Source organism: Ictidomys tridecemlineatus, chromosome 4 (assembly GCF_052094955.1).
Source record: "Ictidomys tridecemlineatus isolate mIctTri1 chromosome 4, mIctTri1.hap1, whole genome shotgun sequence".
Taxonomy (NCBI): domain Eukaryota; kingdom Metazoa; phylum Chordata; class Mammalia; order Rodentia; family Sciuridae; genus Ictidomys; species Ictidomys tridecemlineatus.
The window spans coordinates 28,854,752-28,875,041 of record NC_135480.1 but is presented as its reverse complement, the minus strand read 5'-3'; the positions used below and the strand labels follow the sequence as shown (position 1 = coordinate 28,875,041).

The following is a 20,290-nucleotide window of genomic DNA, read 5'->3' as shown; positions in this document are numbered from 1 at the left end:
ATATTGGAGGTTAGGCCTGGAACATGCTTTCTGGGGAGCTTGGTTCTACCCACTCAGTGGCATATAAAGGACAAACACAGACCCCCACGTAGCGGGCTTCTGTAAATGGTAGTTTTCATTACCCTTCTGCGTGGAGTGTTCGGAAAGCCTTCGTGGAACTTTCTAACTGAATTTTGCTGTTTTTTTTCAGAGACCTTGGAGGTTATTGTACAAATAAAACCAGAGCAATTTCTGTTGTTCTTTGGTAATTCACAGCTTTTAGTTGCAGAGTGTGCTCTTGGAGGATGCGGGCGGGAGCCGCCATGCATCTCAATTACAGAACCCGCTTGGCATTCGGATTTTGAGCGACTTGAGCCTGGTGCTGTCATGGTTTCCTTCTGGCACTTTTGTCTTGCTTAATGATGCAAAACAAGAAAAGGCACACAAATGGTTCCCCCAAAATGAGGCCTGTCGTTATTGCTTCTTTTACCTCCGGGGCCCCAAACTGCAGAAGCTTATTCACAGCAAAGCGATGAGGGCTGTAAATCTCCCACCTCCGTATATTACATTCCGAATTACAGTTGAACGCGGCGAAATTAATTGTGGCCAAGGCAGGGAAGACAGGAAAAACCTATAATGGTTTATCATATTTAGTGGGCTTTGTGAGGGCCATAAATTTGAGGTATATAGGAATTATATTTATTCCTTAGATTTTGCAAATTTGTTGTTTCCTTCCCTTGACGGCGGCAGATTCTTCCAGATCATGGGGGTCTCTGCTGTTGAAATGGCAAAAGGGGGGTGTCCTGGAGATGTTCACCATGTCACAGACCCCTGCAGACCTGACCCTCTCGTGCTGCTTTGGTTAGTTGGCTGTTAATAACTAAATCATTAGTGAAGGTTTGCAGCTGGGGAGAGCTGCTTTTGACCGGTGCCTCTCATTTGACATCAGCTCTTTAGTAGCAGCAATTGTAGGAGTCACATTCCGTATGGAGCAGTTCATAAATCGAATAGTTTGCGTGTGTGTGTGTGTGTGTGTGTGTGTGTGTGTGTGTGTGTGGTGCGCGAGTGTAGCAGCGGAGGCCTCTGGCTGTATGGCTCTGTGAGCGCCTTTGTCTGCAAACTTGTGATGCAAGAATTCTTTGGAGTGGGAGTTGGCTTAAAGAAGGACATTTACCCATGTGACCAGGTCGTCCTAAGAGTTCAACAACTTTTGTCATTGGCATGGAAGCACCCCTTGTCTCAGATTGTTGGATGATGAAGAAGATGCATATTCCAGACACGACCTGTGCTTCACAATGACAGTGAAGCAGTTTTGGCCACAGAGATTCGCAGGTAGCTGCACGAAAAGGAATGCAAACTTGGTTTGCTGGTCTTTATTCCCTTTTCCAACGTGAAAGGCATGAATTGGTTTTAAAATATCAGGGAATGGTGTAACTATTTGCCTTTAACCCTGTAGCTCACAGGCTTTCAACTTTGTTGATAGTGACTTGTAGAAAGAAGCACATTCATATAAGTTTGTACAAAAATGGGTCAGAGCAGCACCGTAACTGAAAACGTCCACCCGTGGATGACAGGGTGAATACATGCTCTGTTGTGCACCCGTACAGTGGAGTGTTGTTCCGCCATACAAAGGGACACGGTATTGGCACCTACTTGCAATGTGGGCGAACCTTGAAAACATCATGCTCAGTGAGAGAAGTCAGTTCTACAAGGTGGTGCCACTCAGGGAAACATCCAGCCCTGGCAAATCCATGGAGAGAGACAGGGACTGGGGTTGCCCATGGCCGGGTGGGATGTGGAGGAAATGGAGAGTGACTACTGACAGGCGTGGGGTTCCTCTCTGGGGGTGATGACATGTTCTAAAATGGATTGTGGCGATGGTTGCACAACTCTATGAATATGCTGAAAGCCACTGAGTTGTGTACTTTAAATGGGTGAATCGTATGTGAATTTTATCTCAATAGAGCTGTTAAAAATTCACATTTACATTGCAAATGAGAACATATATATATAAAGCGGAATCAAAACCTACTCTTCTGATTTATTCTAATCTATTCCTAGCCACATATTTAGAACGATTCCAGGCCATATTTTTAAAAAGTTGCTGGACATGTACCCATCATGCTGAATCCATAATCCATCCTTTGGTAGGTTTTTCTGTGGAAAAAATTGTTTCCCAGAGCTTAAGAGGTAATTACAAGATCCTGCCCGATTGTTTAGTGATTGATTAGAGAAATGGGGTCTTCTGACGTCTGTACCACTGTACTACCAAGAGGTTGGGTCTGTTTTTAAAAGATGGAGCAAATGCTGGGGTTAAGAAAAGGTGCTGGCAGCGACTGCCTTCTTGTAAGCCTCTTCTGTTGGGCCCGGGGTGGTCAGGGCGGCACCCTGGCTGTGCATGCAGAACTCGGTGCTTGGCCCACCTCTGGCCCAGCTAGAAAGGAGGCGGCCCCCTGTTAGTTTATTTCTCAGGCCAAGATGCTGTTTTCTTAGCATTTTAGAGTAAAAACATATAAAATTTCTTGCTGTCTGTTGTTTGGACAACCTGGTGTATAGCTTTTCCGCTCAAAGTAAAATTTGAGGCCCAGGATAATAGAAAGTTAGGAAACATATACAGGAAATTAGAGGGCAAGTTTACCTGGTTGTTTCCCTGCTGCCCTTGAATCAGCCAAATGGGATCTATGAATTGTGCCCTGACTCTGCAACCCTGGCCACAAATGCAGAGAAAAGAGAACTTTTATTGGAGTAAAGGACAGGAAGGGCATCGGGATTGGGGAGAGAGGTACCAAAAAGGTCCTGGGTGGTCCTGAGGTGTGGTGCATGATTAGCAGGGAGAGAATTCGTTTCTGGGGAGGTCTGAGTGGCTTCTGACCTGCTGCTCCCTGCTAGTGTCTGAGAGGCCATTTCATGGCCAGGCCCCACCGCCCCACCAGGTTTTGCTCATTGTTTGGAAGAACACTGTACCTCCCTTCGCTAATTTGGTATATCATATTTGCTTCTCCCAAGCAGGATCATTTCCTGTGCTAAGAAAGACCCATGAGGACTTCAGGATTTTAAGTTCTCTCCCTTTATGAATTTAGTGCTGGTGAAAAGGGGCCCATCTCAGGGACAGAAGACCTCTGGTTAGTTGGGGGTCTGAGCGGAGGTTTATAGGAGCAGAAGTGTTCTTCAACAGGTCTGTCCTTCGGCAGGGCCCCAGGTTCCCCTTGGTGACGAGGAAGGAAATCTGCCATTGGCTGGTTTTCATGATAGCAGTGAGAGTCCACTATGTTTCAGAGTCAGGTGCAGGTCTCTTCCTTGGGTCAAGACTTGATGACCTTCCCCGCCTGATTGAGAGGGCCAGGGACAAGCAGCAAATATAAACAACAGTGACCAAAACAACAGTGGTTAACCGTTTCTGGTGAAAAGTGCCTGCCCCCTTGCAAAGTGCATGGTCTCATTGCAACACTCCCAGCGTCTCAGCACAGCCACCCACGTGCTGTTGAACTTGGGCAGGTCTGACTCCTGTCCTTGCTCCATGTGCCTGCAGGAATACCAGCGTCCAGTTCCTCCATCTGTTCCATGAGGATCGTGGTGTCTTTGCTTCCTAGGGTGACCAACCATGGCAATAGGGTGATACACGCACAGCTCTCGGCATGCAGAACGGCCCCTAATACATCCTCCAAAAACGGTTGCTGTTTTTATGATTAGGTGAAAACTTTTCTTATTCCTCTTTTCTAGATCGTGCAACTGAGGCTCAAACAGGTTATGTCCCTTGCTCAAGACTCATACCCTGGACTGGTGGGGGTCAGGACTTAGTTCAGGTCTGTCTGACTCTAGACCGCAAGTGTTGACCACTGACCTCGCCTTGTTCATCCTCTGAGATGTCATAGCAGAGAGGACACCGTGGGGAAGGGTGTGGACCCATGCTCCCTTTTCAGATTTGAAGGTCTTCTCTCCAAGGGAGTTGACTCAGCCAGGTGACCCCCACCTAAGGAGCAGGATCAGTGTTCGCTGGAGGAGGGCCGTCACGCAGTACATCTTCCTCTAACCTGGAGGTATTGAGGTGGAGGAGGTGTATTCCATCTCCTTGTGGAAGACCTCAGAGCCCAGTGATTCCTTTGCTACCCAGTTTCAATACGAGTCTGCTTTTTCATTCGTTTGTTTTGTCTGTTGGAGGTTACAATCTATCATGGCAGATAAAGGCCTTTTCCCTCCTCCTCCATCTTGATGCTTGCAAACACCCAGGGCGCACGGGATGTACCTGAGAACTGGAATACGCACGTTTGATGCACGATTGATTCTCCGAGGCCTTCCTGCCTGTCTTCTTTCAGCCACGGAAGATCCCCTCTTTATCAGGCTTGTGTGCTCAGCTGCGTGGAAATGACGCCAGGCCTGCCAAGCAGGCACATTCAAAAAACCCAAAACCAAAACCAAAAAAAAAAAAAAAAAAGCGCACCACACCAAAAAAATGAACTCTGAAGAGGATGATCCCGGATTCCTTTGGAAAATTCCCTCTGTGAATCCAGGGAGGTCAGAGATGTGAGTCGAGGGGCCTGTGGTTTTTAAAGGCTGCGGTCTTCTAATTGGGGCCTTGGTCTCACGGCTCCAGGAATCTTCGGGCTCAGTGTCGTCGTCGTAATAGCCATTTAAAGTGGACTCATTACGGGAGCAGTTATTGCTTTTGTGCAGAATGGCCTATCCACGTCAGGCCCTATTAAATACGGCAATTCAGCTGACACTTAGCATCTTTAGGGAGATGAATTATCCTTTGGCCTGGTCACCTCCGCTTAGAAACTTGATCATGGGTATGAGCCCTGAGAGAGTAGTTCGGGCAGATGCATTTGTTCATGTGGGCCCCCACCGCCGTCATTCATTCAGCCTGCGGTTAATGGGACCAGCTTGGTACCCAACACTCTGGGAAGCTCTGATCTGGGATAAAAATGAAGCCGACGGGGCCTCTGCATTTAGGGAGCGCACAGCTTTTATTCAATCATGAAACGTGGATTGGGCACCTACTGTATGCAAAGCCATGTGCTTGGCATTGTCCAAGAGCCATTAATGGCAGGATATGGCCATGGAGCCCATGCCGTGTGGTGTGGAGGACAGACTTGGGGTTGGTTACCTGTGCCTAGCCTTGAACCGGATGCATGTCCTAAGACTCAAGGGAATGCAGGCATGGGGGAGGGAGAGAGTCCCTCAGGGGCCTGGATCCGGGGAGCTTTGTGGAGGAAGCAGCTTTAATGATCCTTGAAGGTTGTGGCCTGGACCGAGTGGATGGGGGACGGAGCTGGCAGAGCGGGGACTGAATCAGAGCCCCAGGAAGCGGAAGGACCCGGTCAGGTGGGATGTGAATGATCCCATTCTCTCAAGGGAATGTTAGCCGTTGAAGTGGTACGACTGGTTGACCCAGGCCCGGAGGGCTGTGTGCACTAGCTGTTCAGTGGCACTTCCTCCTGCAGAAAACAACCTGGAGAGGCAGGTGACAGGTGGAAAGGGAGCTTGGAGCGAAAAATGACTCTAAGCCGAAGGCGGTCATGTCCCGCAGTCTTGAGTGGTGAGGAATAAGTCTGTTTTCTTGATTTACAAAAATACCTGTTATATTTTCAAATCACAAATGAGTGTGACACCCTAAGATTCTGTGGAGGAATTCTTCTAAAAACAGGTTCCATGTGTGCATCCCTGGGCAGTTCCTTTATCCAGTAGTATCTTCTAATTTAATAATTAGGAGGCAGTGTTTTTCCCCAAAAAGCACCGTCAGTTTTGACCAATAATCTAATTGTGGATGTCTGTGAAGCCTTGGTATTCTGATTGTTATTTGTTTAGGAGATATATTTAAACAGAAAGAAGAAAATGAAAATCATCAGTAATCCTACCACTCAGGAAAATTTTGGCATGTTATTAGCCTTTCAGTCATGTCTGGGTATTTATGTGTATATAGTATTTTTTTTGTACATAGTTTTTAATTCCTTTTTTTCCATTTTCCACATGGTGAACATTTTCCTATTCATTGAACTATGCCCATTTTAGTTTCTCCTTGGACTTCTTTACCCGGGCCTCTTTTTGTTGTTTGGTTGTTGTGCCGGGGATTGAACCCAGGGTCTTAGGCATGCTAAGCAAGCACTCTACCAACTGGGCTACATCCCCAGCCCTGCCACAGCCTCTTGGTTGGTGAACTTTTTTATTGGCTTCATTTTCTGCAGTCTGTATTGTGAAAACAGTTGGTTTTTAAGTTGACTCCCAATCCAGAGCTCTATTCTGACACTGATTCATTTTCCCAGACCACACAGCGCGTCTCCCAGAGGGCTTGCTTCACCGTCTCTTCGAAGCCAGTTTTAATGGCTGCATTGAATCCAGTCCAGTAGGTGTTTCATAATTTATCTAACCACTCCCTAATTTGGGGCATTTATGTCGTTTCCAGGTTGGGGTTGTTATAGGCGTCGCTGTGGATGGCATGTTCGTAGCTATTCCTGGTTTAGGCTTGTGGTTCTCAGAAGCTTGATGTGCATTTGTGCCCTTGGAGTTGAATGGTCTGGAGCAGTGATGGCTGCCTGGCATTGGCTCTGGCAGGGCGGGAGCCGGAGAGCTCACTGCATCGTGTAGGTTCTCACTCCTTCCCGTCCGTCCTTATTGGGACTTCAACAACTCGTGTGGCGCTGGTGTGCTGTGCTGTTCCCGTTGCTGCCCTGCCGGGCGAGGAGCACAGGAGATGGTTCAGAGGTCTCCACTGGTACCCTCAGTCCATGTCATCTCCTCCAGGTGCTTTTTCTGGCTCGTCTTAGCAGCCTCCTTGGGTGCCATTGGGTCTCCATTAACACCCCCAGCCCTCCAACTGGAAAGGGTCCACTGGAATGTCACCTGGCTCTAAGGTACTGAGCCCAGACGAGGTGCTGGGAGGTAAGAAATGAGATGAGTGTCTTTCAAATGAATCTTATCTTGGCATGCCCAGCTGTGGTCAGGACCCCAGCAACACTCCTAACCCAGTGCTTCCCAGTCTCCAGTAGAAAAGAATCAGAGCCGATCCGCCTAAATTATGGAGTGGTATTTATGTCACAGAAGTTCACAGGCACCTTACGCATTGATTATTTAAGAACAGCCATTTCCTCTGCAACGGTGCCAACTTTATTCATTGGCTCTCGGGTACATCATGATCCTGGATGTGCTATTAGGTTCCTGTCACATTTTTGTTGGGTAAAACCATATACATTTCCAATTAAGGCAGAGAATGAGCAATTTCCTGAAGCCAGGATTGAGGGCATGACCTTGAGTGCTTCAGAATTCCCAGTATAATTAATCCACCGAGTTATGATTGTGGAGAGGAAATGCTCTACCAATCACATGTGAAGGCCACACAGAACCTCAGGCCACCTGGCTGGTCCAGGTAGCTTCTCCTAGCAGAGTGAGCACGTGCTGCTGCTGCTGGGAGCCCCCGCCCCCGGGGTCCTCTTCGAACGCCCCCTTTCTGTTGAGGTCTGCAATGCACACAGATGTGGTGTTGGGACGTGACGTGTTGCTTTTCTTCCATATTTTCTGTCCTCTCAGCCTTGATATCCTGCTGAAGTCTAAGCTCCTTCAGTCAGGATGCCTGGGAGCTTTCTAAACGGAGCAGTGTCAGAGAGCAAGAAAGAATATTGAGTCGGTCTTAGAGGGAAAAGAGTCTTGCCGCGTCCTGCTTCTTGGGAGGAATGGAATGTTCTCAATGTCTTTGTCCCTCTTCCACAGAGTCACAATTCTGGGATGGAGCATCCTATCCACTCAGCTTAGATCACGTGGCTTCAGTTTGGCTAGCGAGGGTAGGAGCCCTGATTCTCATCCCATTATATTGTAGCTATTCATTATATTATAGCCATTTCTCGCCCTTTAGACGAGACCAGAAAATGGCCTGCTCTCTTCCTGTCCCACTGGAAGTGCGGGCCCAGGGACCCTGGAGATGGCACTATTGGATATTCTGGTCTGGCTTTAGCGATTTGGTTTTATTTAATCCTTTCCCCCCCTTAAGTTGTACAGGGTCTACAGTTGTGAGAATTACAGTTAACTCACAGATTTGGGGCAAAAGCCATGAATTTAGGAGGCATATATAGTTGGGGTCACCTTTTGCCCTGCTACTCTCTGGCCGGCCGATCGTGGCATTTCTCAGCCTTGGTTTTCTCATGGAGGCCATTGAAGGAATGAGATGGCAAGCGCTCTACCTCTCAGCCACGACCCCAGCCCAGAGGCCTCCATTCTTTAGAGAATCCATTTGACTGTGAACCCAGAGACCTAGGAAGCATTGTCCCCCAAGTTAATGGGACAGCCTTGGTGACAACCCTCAGCTGTGCCAAGAATGAAGGAGGTAGGAGGTGTTGAGTGCCTGTGTGGTGGTGTTTTCTCCTCTCCAGAGCCCCGTGAGGCACCTCTGCTGGCTGCCCCTCACGGGATGCTGTAGCTCCTCATGATTAAGAGGGTGGGTTCTCCAATCAGACAGACCTGGCTCTTCATCTCTCTGGTTATATGATCTTGGGTGAGTTAGTTAGCTCTGAGCCTTTGTTTGTCTGAGCCTCTTTTGCAAACCTAGCACTGGTTCTTCCTTTTCTTGGCTGGTGTTGTGAGGAATCCTGTGAAGATGCTGGTTGTGGGTACTTTGCTCAGCACCTGGCACATGGACAGCACTCAGTTATCATTACTTGGGGTGAATTCTCCTAAGGGGCTCAAGCCTATGGATCCAGACTTCACTTCTGACTGCATTTGCCCTGCTCCATCTGGCAGCCATTTCCCTTCTTGCAAGGAAAGCAGAACTTGTAGTTCAGGAGGGACGAAGTAGCTCCTGTTGTGGCCACTGCCCTGGTCGAGGCTTTCAGCCATACGGGTCTTCTATCTGTTGCTCTCTGTTCCTTTTCCCACTTAAGTTGTTCAGGCTCCTCAACCCCACACATGGGACCTCAGCGACTCTCAGTCTACAGGGAGAAAGTTAAAAATTCCAATGGCAAGAGCTCTGGAAGAGACCCACCTACTCGGCAGTCATTATCTATTTATGCTTTAATCTTTGTAGACCCGAGTCACTTGATGCTCTCCAGAAAGCCCCTAGCAAGGGGGAAGTTGTACATGCACCTGAAGTAATTAATGCACTTTCTACCAGCGGCGGGAACATGTAATTTGCAGGAATGTGTGTCAAGACCCACCCTGCTAAATTTATACCCTGTAATTTGCAACGTTTGCTGGCACCAGTTCGGCAGATTGGTGAGACTGGCTTACCTGCTTTGCAATTATGTCTGCTGGCTGTATTGCAGGATTGAGTAACTGGGGAGAGGGGAGATTTCAATCACTTAAGTAAATTAGAAGCAGCTCCAGGATCCATCTGAGATCATCCGGTGGTAGGGGAGTCCAGTTAATCATGTTTCCTTGGTGGAAACCTGAGAGCTGATCGGGCAAGGTAGGGGAGAGGCCGAGGACACCTGTCCCCAGGCCTTCCTGGGAGCGGATGGATGGCCCCTGGCTTGGGAAGAAGTTTCTGCCGCAGTCTCCCCTCAGACAGCACTCTGAAAAAAGAAAACACAGGACTACTATAACAGAAATGGTTTTATGGTCTGTTTTATGATCTGCATCAGCCCTAATAATTGACTCTAGGGAGACTCTTGTTAGTTTTTTGAAACTGGAAGTCACTCTGCAGCATCTGCAGACCAGTGAGTTTTATAAAATCCTCATAAATTTTCTTTTCTGGGAAACCTGCAAGAGAATCTTATAGGCTGCAGCACAGCCTTCTAGGTCTGCAGGAGCTCGGAAGAGGGCGTGACATGGGTTTTCCCAGGGTTTTGTTCTTGTGACAGATGAAAGAATCCAGCGAAGAGCAAATGCAGTTTAGGCCGACCCTGCCCCGGTGTAAATCCCAGATCCTCAGTTTACTCCATGTGACCTGGGACAGACCGTTTAACCTTGCTGAGCAGTCACTTTGTGAAATGGAGCTAATGAATCCTTTGGTTAAAGCTTTTATAGATACTAGAGGTTTGTAGAGGCACCTGGCATGTGGACATCCAGTGGGGCTCATTGTCGATCAGTTGTGAAGAATGCTTGGCAATAAAACCAGGCAAAATGGGTGAACAGACAGGGTAGAGTCCTATATTCTTATTTATTTATTTTTTAAATATTTATTTTTAAGTTACAGGAGGACACAATAATTTTTTTTTTTTTTTGGTATGTGGTGCTGAGGCTCGAACCCAGTGCCTCACGCGTGCTAGGCAAGCGCTCTACTTCTGAGCCACAACCCCAGCCCAGATGCCTACATTCTTTAGAGAATCCATTTGACTGTGAACCCAGAGACCTGGGAATACGGATCAGACCCAGGTGGGGTTGTCACTTGGAGTGGGGGGTTCTAGCCAAAGAAAAACCTCAAACACCCCGACTCCAGGATTCATGGAACAGGGTGGCTTTCTCCTTTGGCCCTCGGACCATCCTCAAGAGTTGGAAAGTAAAAAAGAATTTAGAATTTGTCGGGGAGAGAGCCTTTCTCCAAGGCATTTGTTGTGGCCAAAGACCATAGTTTTAAATGCTGTCACTGCCAGTGTGGGTTTTGAGATTTGGGGACAATGCCATGGGTGTCCCAGACTTGTGGGAGAAAGAATGAATATTTTCTGTGTGTGTGCACGTGCGCCTGTGTTTACGCCTGCTAAATATTTATGGGCTGGCAGACAGCAACTGGGAAAGGCCCACGTTTAGCTGGCTAAATATTAATAAGCATATTTAAGAGAATCGAGGCCTTTGTTTTGCCTTTTAAAGAAATGAATCCGTTCTTATTCATGATGTTTCGGCAGGAAACTGTGCTTCGCGAGGAAGAAGCGCTGCCTTGTTTTCCTTGAAGGTTTTCCAGCTTGGACTTGAATTTCCACCGGGACCTTATTTTCTCAAGCATGTTTTTATGGCAGTATTACCACTGTAGAGATTAGAGCAGGCTCCTGCAACTTCGGTTATGAAAATAACATGTGCTCTGCTCTTATTTCTTTGAATTGACCCTTCTCTTTCCTGCCCTTTCCTCCAGATGGGGACAGTGCCAGATCCTCCCTCCTTTGTGTTCCTCCTGCTTTCTCCACCCCTCTGAGATCACGGATTGGACTGGAGACTGGCCCAGTGTCCATCCTTTCTGCAGTTGCTATCTGTGGCTCCTCTACCTTTTTCTTCTTCCTGCAACTTTCTGGATGAGTTCATTTCCTTATCTTGGCCGTGTTTCCCTTTTTCTGCTGAGACGGGGCCCATTTGTTTCGTGCAATCAAATGCCTCCAAACGGGGCGGTGGGAGGGGCGGGGGCCGCTGGGCTGGGAGCAGTCATTGCAGGCAGGGCCTCAGGACCCCCTCTCTGTGGAAGGGCTGCACTGGTTGGCTGCTGCTCACCAGGCTGTGGAGAAGGCCAAGGGAAAGACGTACAGGAGAAGAGTCCCTGGGTGACTTATCACTCGCATAACTGACAACTTGGTTTCAGCAGAATGGACAGGGATTCTCCCCTTCCGGAGGTTTATATGAAAAGGTGTCAAGTGGAATCAGGAAGAAGAAATGAATGGGCCTCCCACCTTCAGGGTTATCCCTGGGGTCTCAAAGGTGTCTTTGGCGCCCTCTCATGCAGGTGCTGCTTGCTCAGTTAGTGATTTGCTTACAGAGGCTTACAGATGCCCAATCTGTGCTGAAAAGGCTGTGGTCACTTCACCTCCTGCAATTGCTTTATTATTTATTACTATTTTATTGTTACTTTTTATTTATTATTTATTATTACTTTTTAAATTTATTACTACCTTTATTATTACTTCTCCAGAAAGGAGCAAATCAGAGAGGTAGGTCAGGAAAACGAGGTTTTCGAAAAAGCTTGTTGAATTTGTCTTAACCCGTTATGTCCCAGCATCCTAAATATAGGACACCTCAAAAAACTTAAATTGGATAACAAAGTTAATTTGTTGCAAAGTTAATTAGTTGCTCAATTTTAGTTTTTTTTTAGAGGTGTCCTATATAGAGGAAGCTGAGACATTATAGGTTAAGAATAACTTTTTCCCCAGAAATCTGGAACCACGATCAGGAATTTTTCAGCTTCCCATACATATAGTCACATGTTACCATCCGATTCCACTCTTTTTTTTTTTCTTCCTCCTCTTGTTTTCTGGGTTTTAAAGATTTGAAGGGAACCGGTTGGAATTTTTAATAGAGTGCTCAGACCTCACAGATTGTCCATTTGCACGGGAAGGATAGTTTTTAATATTGACATGTCCTAATGCAGAGATTAAAAATTTTTTTAGAAAATTGTCCACGCAGGAGATTGAAGAATATAATCTCCTCTTTTTTTTGTATTTACATCTGGATTATCTAAATGCTAAAATTTTCGAAGCCCAGAGTAGCAGCTCCCCATATTGCTTGTTATGTTTTGGGATTGCCTGCCCTTTGCTCCGATGGTGCTGAAGACATGCAAACAAAGTACAGCATTAGTCTGAGCAAAACATATAACTAGGACAGCGGATCTCTTGCCAGAAATACCATCTGCTGTTTTCCAAAGCCAAAGATTGACGACTTGAGTTGTCTCTGCCTTCAGCAAATAGTCAGAGAGACTAAATATATTTGTTTAAGTTCAACCAGGCTTTCATAATATTTCTTGTTAGAGGAGGAATCTATGTTGGAATTATTAAAGGAAGGCCTAACTCTTTGATTCCAAAATAGATGCTTAGAAATTTTATAGTAGCTTCAAGTCCTGCTTTCCCCGCGTTTCTCTTTCCGCGTCTCTCGGTGTGCATAGGGCGGCTGGGTTAACCTACCTGAGCTTTCATCCCCTTGCTCAGAAACCGATGGTGTTGATTTCTTACTCTGCGAGCTCAGACTCCACAGCCTGACTCTGAGAGCCTTCCCCCAGCCTCTCAGCCCTCTTTACGATCGTTAGCTGTGGTGCTTCCATTTATCTCAATGCTTCGTTTGGAATCTGGGTCTGTATTTCACCCAGCCTGCAAAACCGACCTGGTTGACAATGATTCCAGGAAGCCCTGAACCATGCTTTTGCCTGCAGTAGGTTCCTTTCTCTTAGCAGCTCCTTATGTCTTATTTCCTAGCCCATTCCCTGGCATTTACACCCTCCAGCTCTTCTGTTGCAGTGACTTAGTGCTCATTCCTCTCTGCTGATCACCGTGGCTTTTCCTCGTTCTCCTACCTGCTATTCCCTGTGACCTTGAGTGACGAGGTGTTCTTCCTGGGTGAATGCATGAATCAGCATAGTTGAGTGAATGCACATGATAGACAGGGGGGCACACATTAAATGTAACTCTTGTTCCACGGACCCAATGTCATTGTCGAGGAGAGGGCCGGCTCAGGCATTTTAGCAGCAAGATCAGGTGGTGGCCAGTGTGGTCCGGCTTTGCATTTGAAAGGTCTCCTCACCCAGCGCTCCAGATGTGTGATTAAGTTAGGATTTGTGCATCAGAAGCTCTGCTGTCTCCATGACACTGGAATTATGACTCTAGGGGGTGGCGAGAGGAGGTAAGCAACTGTAGCGATGTGCTCTTCCTTGTTTTGAGGTCACAGTGGTGGTCAAGAGGAAAGAGTGCTTTGGGGAGCCAGATAGATCTTGATTTGCTTTCTCGTTCTCCTTGATTGTTTTGCCATCTTGAACTTCACTTCTTCGTCGGTGAATGGGCATGACAGCTACTCAGTAGGGATGCAGCGTGGATTAAATAACACACCCCAAGCACCAGCAGGCCCTGGCACACTGTGGGCCCTCCATAGAAGTAGGCATCACTTTGAGTGCTGGCCTGTCACCGGCATCCTTAGCATTATGATGCCATAGTCTGGTTGTGTAGCTGTAGTGTTGCAGGTGGGGCCATAGTTGTTTTTAATTTGAAAAGTAATAATGCCCCCCCCCCTTTTTTTTTTGTCCTTAAATATGTTTCTCACTATTGATTTCAATTAGTCGACTTAGCTCGCCTTCCTTCTAAACTCCAAAGTTGCTAGAAGTTAGGAATTCCAAGTAATTTCTCTCTCTTTCAAGATGGGAACCCCTGGGAATTTTGAAACTTAGAAAACTGGATGAAAATAGTGGAAAGAAAACAAACCCTGGTTCTTGGCGACCGAGGTTGGAAATTCACTGAGTGTTTCAATGCTAATCTCTCCGTTGCGGTTCTGGAGTTACTAATTAGTTTTGATATCTAACAATCCTCTTCTGTGTCAATTGGCTTGCCCAAAGATGAATGCACCTGGCGTGCCTCGCGGGAGCAGTTCCGCTCTTATTTGTTTGTAGGGTCATTCTGGGGAATGTTGTGTCTTCTCCACGTTTCTGTGCTTTCTTACGGTTGTCCTTCAAGCACCCCTGGGGACAGTGCCTGATTCACAGGGGGACTTGGGTAAGGATGCGGTTTTTTTCTGGAATCGTGTACTGTTAGCAGGGCCTCCCAGCCTCTCGGAAGTGGGGGCTTGGAGGGACTGGGGTCTGTTTCAGGGTGTGAGGTTTTACGATATCTTATCCCCTTTTCTCCTCGGACTTTGTAGCCCCCAGGGGAGTCTGTAGCAGGTTTTCCTTCTGTGCACGGGGTTGGGGTGACTGATTGGCTGTTCCAGTGCCCGACATCCTGCCTCCTGTCTCACATCCTCCTGCCATTCTGGTTGCATATGAAGCTGGGAAGTCCTGCAGGAGTGTGGGGCCCAGGCTGGGGGTGCCAGCACCCTCTCCCCCTGAACAAAGATTTCTTTTCAGAAGGCCTTTGGCTGGCTCCTGCCCCTTAAGGCTTTCCTCTGCGATCTTTGGATCCCCACTAGCTGCTGAGCTCTGGGTCTGTGTGTGGTTCCTGAGCCCGGGGAGAGCGGTCTGAGGTGTTCCCTCCACACCTTGTCACCTCCCCCCTGAGCTTTGGGCGACCTTTCCGTGGGATTTTTTACTGGGGTGGGAGAGGTGTCTGGAGATTGAGTTGCTCTGGGCGGAAGTCTGAACAGAAGCTGTTTGTCTTTTGGGAAAACAGAAGCTGCCCCGAGGAAGGGAGACAGGCAGGTGTTGGACAGGAATGTACCTGTGGGCAGCGCCCGCCCCCTCCCCCCCACCCATCCACAGTTTCACTTTCTGTGGTTTCATTTACCCCACGGTCGACTGAGGTCCTGAAAGTAGCAGATGGAAAATTCCAGAAATGAACAGTTCATAGGTTTTGAATGGTGAGCAGCAGCGTGATGTCATCTCACGCTGTCCTGCTCCATCCTGCCTGGGGGACATGAATCATGCCGTTTGTCCAGCACACTGTAGCGGAGAAAGAACTTTCTCTTCCTTCCTGGAGGTTTGATCACTGAGTTGGCTGGAAGGGCTGGCTGTAGGAGCAGTAGAAGGGGCAGTCGGTTTGTTCTCTGCGTCCTGGGGGCCAGCGCAGGAGGGATGAGTGAGCACCCCGTAGCCAGGGAGATGCAGAAGCTTAAGTACTGACTTCAGAGGGGAGACAGAGGGGAGGCCGGAGGGGAGATGAACTGGCCCAAGAGGCCGATGACAGCCTGGGTCAGAGTTCCTCTGGGCTCTGGGTGCCGCCGTGTCAGCTCTAGTCTCTCTTCTGTGAGGGAGGCGACAGGGGAGGGGCTCACCACAATCAGATCTTCTTGAGACTCTGGCCTTTAAGACAGTTGGGGAACTTCAGAAAAGGCCCCTCCCTGCACTGGCTCTCCCCAGGTGCCCTCAGTTGGGAGTCCGCGCTGTGTACACCACCCACGCACGGGTCCCTGAGTGGCGGTCAAGGTTGTCAGATCTGCTGCGGTATTGTGGTGCTTGTGGAGGGGGCTTGGCGCTCTCCTTGGTCTCAGGTGTCCATTGGGGGTCTTGTAAAGTGTCCCTTGGGGATGGGGGGGGATTACCATGCTGAATACAAATGGATGTGGTGTGCACCAACCTGGTTTTTCTGGGGGAAGTGCTGGCCTGAGTTGTGCTGAGGAGTAGAAGTGGCTGGGAAGGTGAGTCGTGCCCATGGGGACGCCCTTAGGTCACGTGCTCTTAGGTCACCGGGCTCCCCTTGGTTGGGTGGCCCTTGCTGCCTGTCCTCTCCTTTCCCATGGGCTGTCTCATCTGGAGGTGGGGGAAACCGCGCTGAGGAGCTGAAGGTCAGCCTTCCTATCCTGGAGTTGAGCCTTTTTGCCCTCAACATCTGGGCAGTGGGAACTTTAAGGCGGGGGGGGGGAGGGGGGGAGGGAGAGCCAGAATCTGACATTTCACTGGGCTTCAGACAGAAGTCAGAGCTGAATTAATTGCCCAATCTGTGGGTTCTCCGGGTATAATACGGATCGCTTTGCTCCCTCCAGTTTGCTGTGAACTTGACATTTTCTTTTTTTACCAAACAACAAAATAAAAACGTTCTATTGAACAAAAGAAGAGGGAACCTCCAAACTGGCCCCATGGAAACGTTCAGTGAAGACCTCCCCCCAAGATCCCTGATAGCCCAGAATTACCCCAGGAGCATTCCGGGAGCGAGCTGGATGGTAACCCGAGATGGAGCTGGCTTCTAGAAGGGAATCCCCACCTGTGGTTCAGACCCAGAAACAGAATAGCCACACCGACCCTTCCAAAAGCAGCCCGCTCGGGTCTGAGCCGTGACCACAGAGCCCCGCGCCAGGGTGGAGCAGTCTGCGTGCTCGGGGTTTATCAGGGCGTGGCTGGTGCCATTTGGGGCATTCGAGAAAAGGGGTAGGGCTGTTTCGAGTCTTAGGAGAAGATGAGCCAACCAATTAAAAATAAACCTGAACATGCCATTCTCAACTCCTCACACTGCCTGTCCCCCCCGCCAGACTGTGGCACGGTGAGCTACTGGACATAGGTGACGCTGACCAGGGGGTTTGCTCGTGGCTCAGGCTGTGGATGGAAGGACGAGGGAGTCAGTGCTTGTAAGCCATCAGTGTCCCTAGGCCATGTGCTCTTTGATGATTTCATTAAGTAAACTTTGTACAGGAACTTAACACACGTACTGAAAGTGCACAGATGTTAAGTGGGGCGTGCTGTGCGCTTCACGAAGTAAACACACCTGGGGACCCCTGCTCAGACCCACAAGTAGCTCGTCTCCCCTCTTCCCCAGAGAGAGCCCCGGGGAGCCCTGTCCCCATGCCCAGCATCACTGATTCCTTTGTCCTCTTGTCGAACTGGAGAGAGTGTCTGACTCCCTTTCTCAATATTAAAAACATCTTGTTTCCAACCCCTCTTCCAGGATGACCTTCCACGCACTTGGGTTTCGAGGACAACCCTCAAACCTTGGCGACCAGACGCCGCCCCGTCAGCCCCGGGCTCCAGGCTGGCGTTCCTGCTCCGGGCGCCCTTGAATGAGCTCTTGTGTCTTCCAGCAGGAATCGTGGCCTGCTGCCACCTGGAAGACCCGGTAGCATGGAAACAGGAGTCCAGAGCAGGCTATAATTGCAGGCTCACAGACTTGGAGAGACGTGCTGCGTTTCCCACAGGGGATGAATCCAATGTGTATCCCTTCATTAGGGTCCCTGGCACTCCCACCCCACTGCAGCCACCAAGGTGCCCTGGGCCTCTTGTGGGAGTGGGGCTGGGCGGGAGGGAGGGGAGCCCTTTGTGGCCAGCGCCCTTATAGACTGTGCTTGTGTTCTGAAAGGGGACACAGTGCCTGGGTCATTGCCCACAATAACCCATTAAGAGGCAGCCATCCTGGGGTTCCTGCAGTCTCACTTCCCCCTTTTAGTCTGAGCCAGTACTGGGGACTGTGGGTTCCATTACCATGTCAAATACTCTTCTCCCAAACGACTTCCATTTACCAAGTTTTAAGGAATATTCCTCCCTCCCTCCCTCTCTCTCTCTCTCTCTCTCTCTCTCTCTTTGTAATTTGATGAATAGGGTGACCTTTTCCATTTGGCTTGGTTTCTTAAGGTTAAAGGAGCCGTGTGTGTGTGTGTGTGTGTGTGTGTGTGTGTGTGTTGATTTATGAGCAGCGCTGTTTAGCTCCTCCCCCCACTCATCTTGGATGCGCTCATACACGCCCCAAGTACATTTCCTGTAGTGACATTTTAAGGAATTTGTATTGAAGAAAAGATACCAGTAGAAAATACATGCACATCTTAAAAGGACCTCTCTCGATTCTGTCTTCTCCGAGTATAGGCTCTAAGATACAAATGTTAATACAGGTACATATGCATTAAAAGGCACATCTATGGAGATAAACAGCCTGGGCTTATGCTCTACATACTGTTCTGCAACGTGCTTTCTCCTCTCTGTCTCTATTGTCGATGTTTTCTCATGTCAGGACCTCCTGGCATCTGGGTTCTTTTTTTCTTGGTGCTTATATAGATATACTGTGCACATCATCTTCCCATCTCCCTTGTGGTAGATGTTTAAGTTCTTTTTAAGTTTTGAGCTTTTACAAAAATAATGCTGTAAAGAAAACAAAACAACACGACCTTTTGCGTGCCTCTGTCTAGGTTCCTAAGGAGAGATTCCTGGGGATGAAGCTTCTGGGTCCAGAGGTGAACTCATAATAGATGGTACTGGGTGTGTGTTCATTGCCAGATGGCCCCAGGGAGGTTGTACCAACTTATATCCTCACTAGGAGGGGAGGAGGGCCCAGTTTCCTCACACCCATGCCAACTTCTGGATTACCCACCTTCTTAACTTTTGCCGATCATATTGTTTTTTTTTTTTTAAAATGGTATTTTCATTTGCCTCTGTTTAAGGACAAGTGAGGTTTTTCATCTCTTTGTTTATTAGCATCTTATTTTTTGTGCAGTGATCGTTCATTTCCTTTATCCATTTTTCTCTTGGTTTGTGTATAGTTTTCTTATTGATTTTTAAAGAGTTCTAATTAGGGACCCAGAAGATTGTTTTAAAAGATGCATTAAGGAAAAAAAAAAATCGTTGGCATTCCTGTCTCTAAAGTTCCATGAAAGATCAAGTTGCTCTTCTTTTTGGCACTAGTTGAAGGCTTTGGTTTTCTGCTTTGTTTTTATTTAATTAGGTGAAATTTTCCTTCTGGCTGGAGAGTCCCGGCTGTCTGTAAATGCGTTATCGCTTGTGCAGCACGGGGCGGATCTTGACGGGAGGTGGCAAGTGAGCCCTGCCAGGCGGGGGCGGGAGCCTGTTGGAGCTGATTATCGCAGGCATGCAGCGAGGAGCTGGATCCTTTGCCCGGTGTCCCTTACAAACCGTGCTCTTTCATACGGTTAGTGTAAAAGCACATGATCCACCCAGGCAGAGGCTGGGAGAGGCTCTGGGCTGTGCTGGCGGTTCTGCGTCACGGTGTCTCTTGATCCTGCTGGCATTGCCCGCCTGGGTGCCGCTCTCCACATTCTCCTGCCAGGCTCCCATGGAGCCAGGATTCTTCCCTCACATCCAGAGCCTGTGGAGTGCTGCCTCCTTCCATATTGGTAAACAACCTGGCTGAGGGTTCAGAGGACACCAGCGCTGCCAGGGATGGGGATAGCGGGGGTCCCGTCCCTGCACTCCTGTGACCAAGCTCTTGACCGAGTCGCTTGAGGTCCCTGTGTTCCTGGCAGGCCACCCTCATCACCTCAAGGGCTTGCTTCTTTGCCTGCTCTGGATGAGAGTCCCAGCCCCAACCGGGCTGCAGCTGTCACTATCCCTGGATACAGAAAGAAACAAATAAAAGCCAAGGGAAGGGGGTGCTGGTGGCTTGGGTTTACCGTGGGGAGAAGGGAAACCAACTCCTCTGGGGGTGGAGGACCAAAGGCAGAGTGGAAACCCGCCTCCGAGGGGCGTTGTCAGCCACAGGAGCACCGGGGCCTGGCTCTGCTTCCCCATCCTGTGTGTCCAACCTTGACATCTTGTGAACCGTGAGAATGGGTCAGCCCAGAGGGCTGCCCTTGTCTCCTTCCTGGGTGGCTGTGTCAACCGTGCTGACAGTGCATGTCGTCACATCCAGAGACACCAGTTCTGCCCCAGAGTTCTGGAGCCTGCTGAGGCTGCTGTGTGAAATGGGGTCACATGTGAATTATTACTCTGATCCAGGAAGAATTGTTGGTTTGCACTCAAGCTAATCCAGAAGTGAAGGTCGCTTCATAGAAACCCCCAGTGTCTGTGGACTTCTTAAGAAAGAGAATGATAATATGCATTACAAGTAGATTTGGTCCCTGCCCCCCCTCCCCCACTTTTCTTATTGAGCAAGTTTGGATGAGTCGTCATCTCAACATGAAGAAACAGGTTTTAGTTCTGCTAATCTCAAACGATGCACAGATGTGGACTCTCCATAGGATGGAGGGATAATCCCAACTTGCAGGCTTTTCGTAATATCAGCATAAGGAAGCAGCTGCCCATATCTATCCTCCCACCCTCACACGGTCACTGTCTCTCCCTTCCTCTCTCCTTCCTTTCAGCACATGTTTTGTCTGGGCCCTGGGCTGCGTTAGAGTGTGTTCCCTCCTT

General features: G+C 48.7%; 1 protein-coding gene across 4 annotated transcripts in view; it reads left to right on the top strand.

The window, feature by feature from the left end:
- Ldlrad3 (low density lipoprotein receptor class A domain containing 3) overlaps positions 1-20,290 on the top strand; it is a 253,725-nt gene that overhangs the window by 78,032 nt on the left and 155,403 nt on the right. The window contains exon 1 of one of the 4 annotated variants that reach the window (XM_078046228.1): positions 13,305-13,428. The exons of 2 other annotated variants lie outside the window; for them this stretch is intronic. The gene's annotated coding sequence lies outside the window, so the exon portion shown is untranslated. Of the gene's footprint in view, positions 1-13,304; positions 13,429-15,127; positions 15,207-20,290 lie in introns of those variants that run through there. One more of the 4 variants, XM_078046227.1, reaches the window with a different exon arrangement.